Source organism: Arachis ipaensis, chromosome B6, assembly GCF_059453495.1.
Source record: "Arachis ipaensis isolate K30076 ecotype BB chromosome B6, ASM5945349v1, whole genome shotgun sequence".
NCBI classification, from domain to species: Eukaryota; Viridiplantae; Streptophyta; class Magnoliopsida; order Fabales; family Fabaceae; genus Arachis; species Arachis ipaensis.
Window position 1 is genome coordinate 120,177,245 of NC_142441.1, and position 13,588 is coordinate 120,190,832.

A 13,588-nucleotide genomic window follows, 5' to 3' on the forward strand; every position below is an offset into this window, starting at 1 on the left:
TGTGGACAGAGGAGAGTTAGTCCTTCAATTGAATGAGGACTACCTTGGGTTTAAGGCTCAAGGATCTTCTTCTGTAACCATGAAGAGGAAGCATGAAAAGCTTCTCTCAATATAGAGTCAAACAAAGACCCCACACTCAACTTCTAAGTTTGGTTTTGAGAGGCCACCATTAAGCTCTGAGTCTCTGTGAAGCCCTCTAAGAGCTCACTGTCAAGCTATTAACATTAAAGAAGCACTTATTGGGAGGCAATCCAATGTTATTTAATTATATTTATTTTAGACATTTGTTTTTCATTGTTATTTTATGTTTTCTTTAGGTTGATGATCATGTGAAGTCATAAAAACAGTTGCAGAAATAAAGCAAAATAAAAAACAGCATCAAAAACAGCACACCCTGGAAGACAGGCTTACTGGCGTTCAAACGCCAGTAAGGATAGCATTATGGGCGTTTTACACCAGAAATGGCAGCATTCTAGGCGTTAAACGCTAGAATGGGCAGTATTCTGGGCGTTCAGCAAAATGCCCAGTAAAGAAGGATTCCTGGCATTTAACGCCAGCCAGGGTATCTGGTTGGGCGTTAAACACCCAAAATGGTAGTCAAGTGGGCGTTTAACGCCAGGATGACACAAGGGAGGTAATTTTGTTTCCAATTTGATTTTTTTCAATTTTTCATGTTTTAATTCATAATTTTTTGCATCAAGCATATTTTAAATGTTCATCTTTCAATTTCTATTCTCAAATATTAATAAACTTTCTAATTCTTTTTAATTCTTTTTTCAATTCTTTTCAATTCCTTCCAAAACATTTTCAAAACTTACATATCTTTTCAAAATTCTTTTCAACTCTTTTTAATTTTCTTATATACAGTAATAAGTTTTCAAAATTAATTGCATCATTCTTCTTCTACTCCCTTCTATCTTATTTGCTCGAGGACGAGCAAAGCTTTTAAGTTTGGTATGGAAAAGCTCAGCTTTTTATTTTTCCATAACCATTAATGGCACCTAAGGCTGGAGAAACCTCTAGGAAGAGGAAAGGGAAGGTAGTTGCTTCCAACTCCGAGTCATGGAAGATGGAGAGATTCATCTCAAAAGCCCATCACTAGAAAGAGGATGGAGCAAACAAGAGAGCCCACTCATGGACCTCAACAAGAGCACTCCATTATCCTCCATGAAATCAGAGAGGACCAAAAGGCCATGAGAGAGGAGCAACAAAGGCAAGGAAGAGACATAGAGGAGCTCAAGAACTCCATTGGTTCTTCAAGAGGAAGGAGAAGCCACCATCACTAAGGTGGACCCGTTCTTTAATTTCCTTGTCCTTATTTTTCTGTTTTTTGTTTTTATGCTTTATGTTTTGTCTATGTTTGTGTCTTTATTACATGATCATTAGTGTCTAGTGTCTATGTCTTAAAGCTATGAATGATTCCATGAATCCTTCACCTTTCTTAAATGAAAAATATTTTCTGAAAAGGAAAAAGAACAGCCAAGCTAAAATATAGCCCAAACTGGCGTCCAAAGCCAGCCAAAAACTTTCTAGCGTAAAACGTCCAAACTGGCACCAGAATTGGAGTTAAACGTCCAAACTGGCACCCAAGCTAGCATTTAACTCCAAGAATAGCCTATGCATGAAAAAGCTTCAATGCTCAGCCCAAGCACACACCAAGTGGGCCTCGGAAGTAGATTTCTGCACTATCTGCACTTAGTTACTCATTTTCTGTAAACCTAAGTTACTAGTTTAGTATAAATAGCACTTTTTACTATTGTATTCACATCCAGTTCTCATACTTTGGAGCTGAGACCATTGTTCACGTTTTGGGGACTGGCCATTCGGCCATGCCTAGACCTTTTTTTACTTATGTATTTTCAACGGTGGAGTTTCTACACTCCATAGATTAAGGTGGGGAGCTCTGCTGTTCTTCATGAATTAATACAATTACTACTGTTTTCTATTCAATCACACTTGAATCTATTCTAAGATACTCACTCGTACTTCAATCTGGAGAATGATATAATCTGTGACACTCATCATTATTCTCAATTCTATGAACGCGTGCCTGACAACCACTTCCGTTCTATCTGAGCTCAACGTAGTCATTGGGCGACAGCTTGAGTGCGTATCTCTTGGGTATCTAATACACGGACCGAGTCCGTGAGATTAGTATCTTCGTGGTATAGGCTAGAACCAATTGGTAGCATTCCTGGGATTCAGAAAGTCTAAACCTTGTCTGTGGTATTCCGAGTAAGATTTGGGAAGGGATGACTGTGACGAACTTCAAACCTACGAATGTTGGGCGCAGTGACAGTGTGCAAAAGGATCAATGGATTCTATTTCGATGCTAGCAGGAACCGACAGATGATTAGCCATGCGGTAGCTGTGCCTGGTATTTTTCATCCGAGATGAGAAATCCGACAGTTGATTAGCCGTGCTGAAACCGTAGAGGACCATTTTCACTGAGAGGATCCTACAGCTTGCCATGGAAGGGAGCACGCATGGTTGGAAGAAGACAATAGGAAAGCAGAGGTTCAGAAGCAACAAAGTATTTCCAAACGCTTATCTGAAATTCCCACCAATGAATTACATAAGTATCTTTATCTTATTTTCTGTTTTATTTATCTATTAATTATCAAAACCCCATAACCATTTGAATCCGCCTGACTAAGATTTACAAGATGACCATAGCTTGCTTCAAGCCAACAATCTACGTGGGATCGACCCTTACTCACGTAAGGTTTATTACTTGGACGACCCAGTGCACTTGCTGTTTAGTTGTGCAGAGTTATGAAAAATGTGAATCACGATTTCCCGCACCATATAACCAACAACATCAACAGTAGCTAAGCCTTGTCCAAATGAACCTCCATGCCTCTTGCGACCAGCACCTTATTCTATTAAAGATCCCAACATTTAACTTTTTTATCATCACCAATAGAGAACATGTAAGTATGTTTACTGTTGACAGCAAGACTTGTAAAAAATCATACCATTATAATTTACCTGATTCACAATTAGACACCCCTAATAATGTTATAGTATTTTACCTCTTATTTGCTCGATGTGTGATGAACGAATCTTTGACGATTTAGAATTCACAAATGAAGTCTCGTTGTAAAGTATAGTTTCTAAACCAATCACTAATCCTTTCATACAAAAGATTGTTTGTCACTAAAAGAAACCCCTAAATTTATAAACCGAAGTATTGGAACCTCGGGTCGTTCTCCCTAGGAATTGCAATAAAGCGTCTTGTTATTGGTTATGAGGTATGTTTTGGGGTTTTTGGGATAAGAGACATGAAATGTAAATGGCAATGAAAATAAACTAACAACTATGAAAGCTCTTGGCAAGGTTATGAGAATTAGAAGTCCTATCCTAGTTATCCTCCTCAATTGTGACCACAATTGTCCATTGCTACCACTTAGTTAACCTCTAACCATGGAGGAAAGTCAAGTGGATGAATCGACGTGATTCCACAAGTCCTAGCCAACTCCCAAAGGAAAGACTAGCGTTAGTGGTATCTAAATCAATTAGCAACTTCTAATTATCAATCAACAAAGGAATTAGATAACTCAAGCGTCACTAATTACTCTACCTAGGCCAAGAGGAACAAAATCTACACTAAAATCTGACCAAGCATTTCATCAAACACTTGGAAGGCACAAAAGAAAAGCATGGAAAATTGACAACAAAAATAGAATCTAACAACAATTATTGCAAGGAATTAATAACAACAATCAAAAGAAACAAGATCTACATGAATTACCTCAAGTTGAATTGAAAGAAAATAGAATGAACAAAAGTAGATCTACAAACAAAGTAGAAGAAATTATAACAAACAATAGAAGAATGATGAATGTGACAACAAAGAATTAAGAGTAGAAGTAGATGAAAGCATGAATTAAAACCTAGATCTAAGAACTAAACATAATCCTAATCCTAATCCTAGAGAGAAGTGAGAACTTCTCTCTTTAAAACTAAACTAAACTAGCCTAATGTGTGTGTATGAATGTCTCTCCCCCCTTCCCCTTCATTCCTTAGTCTATTTAGCCTTTTCCCGCCAAAACTCAGCTCCAAATGGGGCCAAAAACCCTCCAAAATCGCCAGGCACGAGTTCCTCTTTAAAAATCACGTGCGGCCTTCGGCGCGTACGCGCACAGTGCGCGTGCGCGTCCCTGGAGAATTTCGTGATCTGCGCGTAGGCGCATAGTGCGCGCGCGCGTCCCTGAGCTTTTTCCAAATTTTTGTCTTTTCATGATTTCTCCACTTTGTATGCTTTCCTTTCACTCCTTTGATCCCTTCCTAGCCCTTTTTAACCTGAAATCACTAGCAAACACATCAAGACATCTAGTGAAAATCAAAGGTGAATCAAAATTATCAAATTAAAGGTCTAAAAGCATATTTTCACATTTGAGCACAAATACGGAGACAATCACAAAACTATGCTAATTCATTGAATAAATGTGAGGAAAGGTTATCAAAATGCTCTAAATTCAACACAAGATAAACCCTACAAAGGGGGTTTATCAATGTCGCCAGTCAGTGTGAGCTTTAGCCTTTCACTAGTTAAACCCCATATCTGCTCAGATGAACATTTTAAATCCCACAAATTATTGTATGAAAATTACATGCTAAGAATTAGTATATCTTAATCATATCAAGGCTCCAAAATTAAACAAGAATCTTCCAATGTTCAAGTGGAACAGTACGAGGACAATTCTTTATATTATAAACTAGAGGAGTGTTTTCCTTATATTATTTAGATGCATAATATGAGCTGAGGTGAAAAAATAGTGCATAAGTATAAATACATGTGTGCTTGCTTTCACATAAAATTTCTCTCTTACAAATAACTTTACTTAGAAAGCCTGCTATTAGGTCAGATTATCACAGCCTCATAAATCACAACATAACAGAAGCAACATTTTTACAAAAACAATATATGTGTATAAGTTTGAAAATCATTGAGGTATTATATCAAACACTTCATGAGCATCTTCTACCACACCGTTTGGCTTAAACTTCCTGTTGATTTAGTCCTAAATTCACGGCTTTCTTTTTTTCTTTTTGCTTAAACTTTTTGTTGATTTATCTTTCTTGTCCGCCATTTTTACTACTCTAAATTAGACCTCACTCAGACACTTACTGGCATCATCCAAGAAAATGATTTTCACTTCAATATACCCTCATTGTTTTGGTCAATTTTATCCAACCCAAATGTATTTTAACCAAACAGAGAAAATAAGTTTTGTGCTATATTAAATCAATAGTATTAGTAGTTCCAACAGGGGATCCAGAACTTCTTATTAATTTCTACAACAATATAGCTGATAAAAACCCTAAATCAACTAATAATTATAAATCAAATTAATTATTATGTAAAGATTAAAGAGCATTAAAGGTGTAAGAAGCTAACTGAACAAGAAAACTAGAACTCACCAGACCGTGGGACGAGCAAAGGATGGAACCGGCGAGAAGACGACGGTGTATCGAGAAGACGATGGCGCAAGCAACAACGCAGGTGACGAGATGATGAACCAAAGGCGAGACAACGTGAGCTAGAGTAACAGTGAAAACACGCAATTGTGGTTTCGATTTATGAACTGTGAGATCGATGAGGCAAAGCAAGAGATCAGAGAGGTGAAACAAGAGATGATTGAGGAAGAGCGAGAGGTGGTTTCATAGCATGAGAGTGAGAGTGAGAGTGAGAACGATTGTGAGCAGTTTTTGCAAGGCAGTTTCACCACATAAGGGTTTCAATTTTGAGAGCTATCTGATAATAGGTAACGGTTTTTGTAGGTTTTTTAAAAATTTAATGGTTTTTGCTAACATTTGAGTATAAATGTTGCCTAAAATTTAATTTTATGATAATTACTAACATTTTAAAAATGTTAACGGATAAATATTACTAAATGTCTAAAATGTAGTAGTGGGCCTTGCCACTTCCAAGCCTGGTGGCTATAGACCTCTTTATCAAGAGATTCTCGTGGAGAAAAGATGTATTTACATCCAACTATTTTAAATGCCAATTTCTTGCTGCTGCCATTGCCAATATCAATCTCAGTATGGTGATTTTTACAATGGACTGAATGTGTCACCATAGTCTAACCTTGCACTTCTGTGAATCCTTTTACAACTAAACGTGCCTTGTGCCTCTTGATTAAACCATCAGGATTGAATTTCACTCAAAAGACCTACTTGCAACCTACAACCTTCTTACCAATTAAGAGTTCAGTTAAACACCAAGTCTGATTTTGATTAAGAGCTTGCAATTTCACTTGAATAGCCTCCTCATAAGTACTAGGTTCTAATTTTTGTAAAATGGCTAGGAGTAGGGATTTGTAGTTCAAATATGATAATTGTTGTGAGAAAGGATACTTAATGGTGGAATCACTAGTGTGGGATATCCTTGCAGTCATGCAATGATAATCTTGTAAATAGGTGGAATCTTTTTGTTCTTGATGACTTTCTAATAACCTAATCATGTTGAAAATTTGATTGCAGTTGATGTGGTGTTGTGTGTGCTTGTGGTGTGAGTGATGAATGTTGTTGGTTGAGTTCAGTGACACAATCCTCAATAATTGGATTAAATTGAGGGCTGTCTAATTTTATACCCTGGGAGGAATTAGCGACATTTTCTAAATTTAGACTTGAATTTAGTGACATGTTGAGATTGTTTTCTGAAATTGAAATTGAAGGTGTTTTCGTATTTGTTGTTGTGTAATGGTGACTGTAGGCTTGTGAGCCATAATTGAAAGTGTCATAGAATTTAAATGAATAAATGTTTGAGTGCAATAGAGCTTTACTGTATTGTGCATAATTTGAAAATGGAAACTCTTCTTCATAAAACACATGTCTTGATACAAAAATTTGTTTTGTGTGAAGGTCAATCAATCTAAAGCCTTTGGTGCCATTTTTAAAACCCAAAAAGGCTTACTTTTTAGCTTGGAGGTCCAATTTGGATATGGAATGTGATTGGGTGGAAACAAAGGCTAATCATCCAAACACTTTTAGACTTGAAAGATCTGGTAGTTTGTTATGAAAGAGTTTACAAGGGCTAATATCTTTTAAAATGGTGTTGAGAAGTCTATTTATTAGGTGTACAATATGAGCAACTGTAAATTTCCAAAAATAATGAGGACTATTTGATTCACATAGTAGTGCTCCAGTTACTCCCAATATATGTTGGTGTTTTCTTTCTACGATGCCATTTTCACTAAAAGAAATATGCTGAATACCGTCGGATTTAGCATCACACATTAGTTTTGGCTTTACCGACAAATTTATTGATGGTTTTGGTATGTAATTCGTTAGGTCAAATAATTACCGACGGATTTCCATTTTCGACGGTAAATTCTCCAGTAATAACTGGCGGGAAAATGAAGAAAATAGGCGCGAAATGTAACGTGAGATTTACCGAAAAATTTTTTCTGTTGATAAATCCAATTAATGGAACGCTGCATTTTGGCGACCCGCAATGCATTACCATTAGATTTATCCGCCGGTAAATCCGGTAACGAGCCCTAAAATTCAAAGCATGAACCCTATCCCCCTTCATTTTGGAATCTCCTCTCTCTCTCTCTCTCTCTCTCTCTCTCTCTCTCTCTCTAGCTTCTCTTCTCCCCTCTAACCCTCTCATCTCCCCACTACTTCGTCAGCCCTGCTGCCGCTGGCTCCCTCTATGGCCACCTCCTCTCCCCCCCCTAACCGAAACCAGCCTGTTCTTCCTCTCCCCATCGTCATCCGCAACTTCCTCTCTCTCTCTCTCTCTCTCTCTCTCTCTCTCTCTGTTTGTGTCTCACCATTACCGTCCAGCACTGTCGTGGCGCTCCACCAGTAATGGCTGTCGCTGCCATTGCATCTTCCTTCCCTGTGTTCTTCTTCCTTTGTTCGAAGCTCAGGTTTCATGGTCACTCTTTTTATTTGTTTAATTTAATTTAGAATTTAGTTATATGTTAATTTAAGATTTAGGATTTGGTTACCATATGCTAATTGCATGCCTTAGAAGAATGGAATATTAATTAGGGTGGAGATTTCATGTTTAATGTTGGGTGGGTTTAGGCCATTGGAGATAAATCTCCTTGTTAAAGCCTAAATAATTAATAATTAGCCTTTTCTGTGTTATCAAATATTATTTCAGCCATTAAGTTTAATTTATTTGCTTATGATATTTGAAGATATAAAATTAATATTATATAAATTGTATCAATTATACATTGTACCTAAATCATCATATATTATCTGTGCTTGTGTCCTGCAATTTATGCAATGTAATAATTTTTATGAATTAATGAGAACGTAAAAGATTAGTTCTAATTGAGTATTCAGTATGTTAATTTATATGAATGCATAGGAATTATGAAACTGTTATAAATAAATATGAAGTAATATATTACGAAGTCATTATTTGCTAAAATTTCTGAGCATAACTCAAACAAAAATGTTGCCTTTTAAATGTATAAACAAGTTAATATATTTTACTAGAAATGTTGTGAATTTAATTGAGTTTTGATTGATGCTGTGGATTGAGGTTAGTTAGAATTGTGGGAACTGTAAAGGTGGATATATGTCTAAGTTTAAGGAAGGATATGTCAATTTTTTTTTTTGAAATAATATAAATGTTGAAGGATTTGTGTTGTATATATATTGATTAGTGTTAATAATATATTCTCTTTGCAGACATGACGACAGGTAGCAGAGGTAGAACGACTGGGTCTCGTGGTCATGGTAGAGGAGGGTTTCCACCCGATCTCCAGGGACTGCTCAGTCATCACCCTCTACCTCGACTACCCCCATCGACCCTTGTGACGTCACAGGCGGGTCTAGCAGACCAGCAGTTCATCATGATCCCGAACCCGAACTATGTAGCTCCTTCTGCTATGCCCCTTCTCCCTCCTACAGCTCCAGCGACAGAGCCCACGGTGGGTGATTCCTCTAATGCGTCCCAGCCAGATGCCCCTCTACCACCACCCATCATATGGATGAGGATTTGGCCTGATGGAATGCAGGCCTGAGTACATACTATTTTAATGTCTTTTATCCATTATCTATTTTGAATTTGTTAAGTTTTATGTGTTTGCTAATCTTAAGCTTTTCATTGATAGATTTGCACCAAACAACAATGCTTGTACACATGAGATCTTCAATTTGATAAAGCCTATGTATGATCACCCATGGCCGAGCTACACGAAGATTCCTGTTGAGACCAAAGAGCAATGGTTTTAGAAGTGGGCGGTAAGAACCCAATGTTATTGTATTAACTATATTTTAATTGTATTTTATTTTGACTAACTAATGTTGTTGAATTACTTTGTGCAAGAGAAATCAGGAACATGATATCTTGATCAGAAAAATCTACGACTACCGGATAGCTAGGTGACTTCAGCAGATGATGCAAGACATTCATCAGGGGCATGACTACCTCACGATTTGGTTCTGTCCAAATATTAAGAAGGAACTGGACGTCCATTTTAGTACTGATGAGTGGTTTAAGCATTTTCGTCAAATGAATAGAACTAACAGGGCTTTGCCGAGGTCATCGAAGTATACCGGTGGGTTGGCGACTTTCATGAAGATGAAAAGCAAGCTGGTATGTAGTTTATTTTCTAATATTTGTTCATTATTACTTGAATTCATTGTTACTTGATTTATTTTCTTAGTTAGTTTCAACACTTGTAGTATAAGTCATTAGATTGTGAGGCGATACTAGCAGAGACCTTAAAGTATATCCATACATTAAAGGCCAACAAGGAGACATTTGCTGATGAGCGATCTGCGGCTCATTATGTGAGTTTCAATTAATTCTAACTTTGAAATTTATTCGGTTTAAGTCAATTAACTGTTATCCTAATCACAATGTGTGTTATACATGAGGACTATATGCAGAGATTGGAGGCTGTAATCCAGTAATCTCAGCCGCCTAGTGGGGACGATCCAGGCTCCGATACCTCAGTGGTAGATCCTGATAGGGTTTGGCACGAGACCGCCTTTGAGCCCTACAAGAATCGCATATTCGGGTTGGGGTAGTTCTTCACCAGTGGCCTCTGCACCTCCACATTGGCAACTTCATCTGCCTCTACCTCTGCCACCAGCCTTGCCGATCCCAAGGAAGTTGTCGACTTGAGGGAAAAGGTGCAAAAGCTCACACAGGAGCTTCACCAACAAGCTCATCAGTCTGAGTTGAGGTACAATGAGCTTCTTGCATGCGTGGGAGATATTGTTGCCTATAGCTCGAAGCTGACGAAGAAGATAGAGCGGCTAGAGCATTTTCGAGAGGAGATGGAGGTATACAATGAGTAGATGCATGCTGGAGGTAGTAGCGCTGCTGGTACCAACAGCAATACTGCTGGTGGGGCACCAATATCAGCACCTACTCTGCCGCTTCAGCAAGGAGAAGACGACGACAACCACGATGATAACTGGGATCCGTAGGGTTTAGGAATTTAATTTATTTTATGCCTACTTCATTGTATTCTACTTCTTTGACTTTTTATTATATTCATACTATTAATATTTAATAAAATTATTAGTTGGTTTTTGGTAATTTTGTAAACAAAAATTTTAATTTGACTACTAATTGTGGGCTAATTGTGCACAAAAAAAGAAAAAAAAGCAACTACTGTGGGATTTATTGGCAGAAAAATCTGATGGTAATTGAGCACCACAAAACACAATAAGGCGCCAAAGTTACCGTTGAAAAAATCCAACAGTAATCAACCACTTAGTTTCGTCGTATTAATTGAAAAAACTGACACAAAATCTGCCGGTAATTAGCGTTGGAGGAAATAATCCTCCGGTAAAAAATTTTTAGCACTGTTTATACTGTCAAATTCAATCTGACGATACATCCAATGGTAAACTAATTAACGGCAGATTTATTTGATAAATACGCCGGTAATTTCGACGATAGTTAGGGCATTTCTTGTAGTGTTTGCTCAGTTGTTTCAACACATGATGTTTAGCATATGATTCCACTTGAAGCAAAATAGCATTTAAGAAGAAATTCTGATCCATTGTCAATCCTTATGCACTTCACTTGTTTGTTAAATTGAACTTTAGCAAAATTGACAAAGTTTGGAATTAAGTGAGACACTTCTGATTTACCTTTCATGAAGAAAATCCAAGTGTATCTACTTTTTCCATCTACCACTATTAAAAAACATTTGTGTCCTTCAGTAGATGGTATGGAAATTGGACCCCAAATATCCATCTGAATCAAATAAAAACATTCTTTTATTTCTAAAGAGCTGTAATTGAAAGACAATTTCTTTTGCTTTGCCAAGTGATTAGAATCACAAGGAATTTTATTTACAGTGCAGTCTATGAAAGCTTAGTCCCTTTTGAGAATGCCTAGTCTATGCCAAGGTAAATGTCCTAATATATAATGCCAAATGTTTTTATGCTGTGATGTGATTCATTGCCACCAAAGACAATTCTTTGGTTGAAACTGGTTTCTTATGCATGGTATACAAGCCATCCCTACACTTAGCTATGGCAATCTTCTTCAATGTTGACTGATCTCAAATCTCACATTTTTTGTCATTGATTAACAGTTGACATTTTAAATTTGAGGTCAATTTTGATACAGAAATTAACTTAAAATCCAAAATTTGGTATGTATAAAACATTTATGAGAAAAAATTCCTTTGAAAACACAATGGTACCAACAACACTGCTAACTATGTTGGTTCCATCTAGTAATTTTACAATAATAGGTGCAATTTGTTAAAAGTCTTGAAAATCATTTAAGCAAAAAGTCATATGATCAGTTACACCTGAGTCAAAGACCCAAAATGCTTATTTTGGTGTGATAAGATTCATAATTCTTGAATTGAAATATAAAAGAATTATTTTACCTTGGGATGGAGATTGAATTGATTGAGGTGTCAAAACCTGAATTGCACTTTGATTTGGTTACTGCATAATGAGATATAGTAAGGTTGATTTTTGCTCTATGATAAAATCAGACTTGAATGCATTGCTATTCTCTTGATGGAAATTGGGCAGGAGCTGCTTCTCACTGAGTTCTTCATCATTCGCTTCAGTGAATACATGGTTAATGGAGGAATTGTATTGCTACTGTCTTTGTCTTAATTATGGGGAGTAACCATGCTTTTTGTAACAAATTTCTTCAGTGTGTCCTTTCTTGCCACAAAAGGAACACATCATCCTTGCTCCTCTTCCCCTACTAGCTTGGGGTGTTCATCCGCTTCCCCTTCCTCTACTTCTCATGGCTGAGAATTCTTGTTGTTGTTGAGAAACACTTCCATTTGCTGCATTGAACAAAAATCTTGAATCTCCATTGTTGAACTGCCGCTCTTGTTGAGTGAGCATTGAAAATACCTGATTCACATCAGGCAGTGGAGTCATCGTCATGATTTGGGATCGCACGGTTGAGTACTGATCATTTAGCCCTCTTAAAAGCCTTATCACTTGATCTTCATCTCAAAATTCCCTCATCTTTGACAAGACACATGAACTTGCTTCTAATTAGTTTATACACTTAAGGATAATTCTAAAATTGTTGAGTTTTTCCCATAGCTGTTTCAACTAAGCAAAATAGGCTGTCACATTTAGATCACCTTGTTTGGGAGCAAATAACTCTTTTTGGAGCTCAGCAACTCTAAATCTATCTCCCTAGCAATATCTATGTTTCAAATCCCTCTACAAATCAGCAACAATAATACGCTACAGTACACTTCCTAAAATCTCAGGGACAATGACAGATTTATCCAAGAAACAAGAAACGTATTACATCTTTTTCATGCCTCAAATTTTGGACTATCCTCCTCAGATTTACTGATTCTTCCATCAATGAACTTCAGTTTGTTCTTAGATTTTAGAGCCAAGAATATATAATGATTATAGTTACCATAGTAACTAGAAGTAAGGATTACTTGTGTAATTGGAGCACCTAGATTTTCGCCAGAATGAATGAAGTATGGACTTGCAGGATCCAGCATCGGATTCACATTGTTCATCACAATTTGTGATTGCAAATTTGCAAGTTGATTCAGAAGGCTCACTAATGGACTTACATCCATCTGCATTACGTTGTTTTGATTGTGTGAGCTATTTTCTGAAGTCATGATTGATTATCAATGAATTTTAAAGCAAAGATTCAGAACTTTCTCTTTTAATCTCGTTGATCAGAACACTATCACTTTCACCGATTTAGTTTAGTGAAGTGGATTAGCTCTCATCAAACTCTGTCATGTGATTTTAAGAGAAAAAGGAAGAATTAAGATGAAGATGAAGTAGAAAATGGAAGAAGGTTGAATTAAGAGAAAGGTTGTAAAGAAAAATTGAGAAAAAGATTATGCTGGATCATTTGCTCTCTATGCTTACTGCACCATGTGAAAAATCATGATATGAGCAAACCTGAATCAAGAAAGTTGAAGTGAAGAATGAAGATTAAGAGAAGAAAGATGAACTTCTCATCTCGCAAATTGAAAAATGAACAACTGAACTCTCATGAAGCTAGACTTAATTAACAACTTCTAACTGACTATTCTACTTATGGAAACTCCAACTAACTCTAACTTACTTGTCCTAACTAGTCATAATAGAACAGAGTTAAAAGTTCTAAAAGCTAACTAAC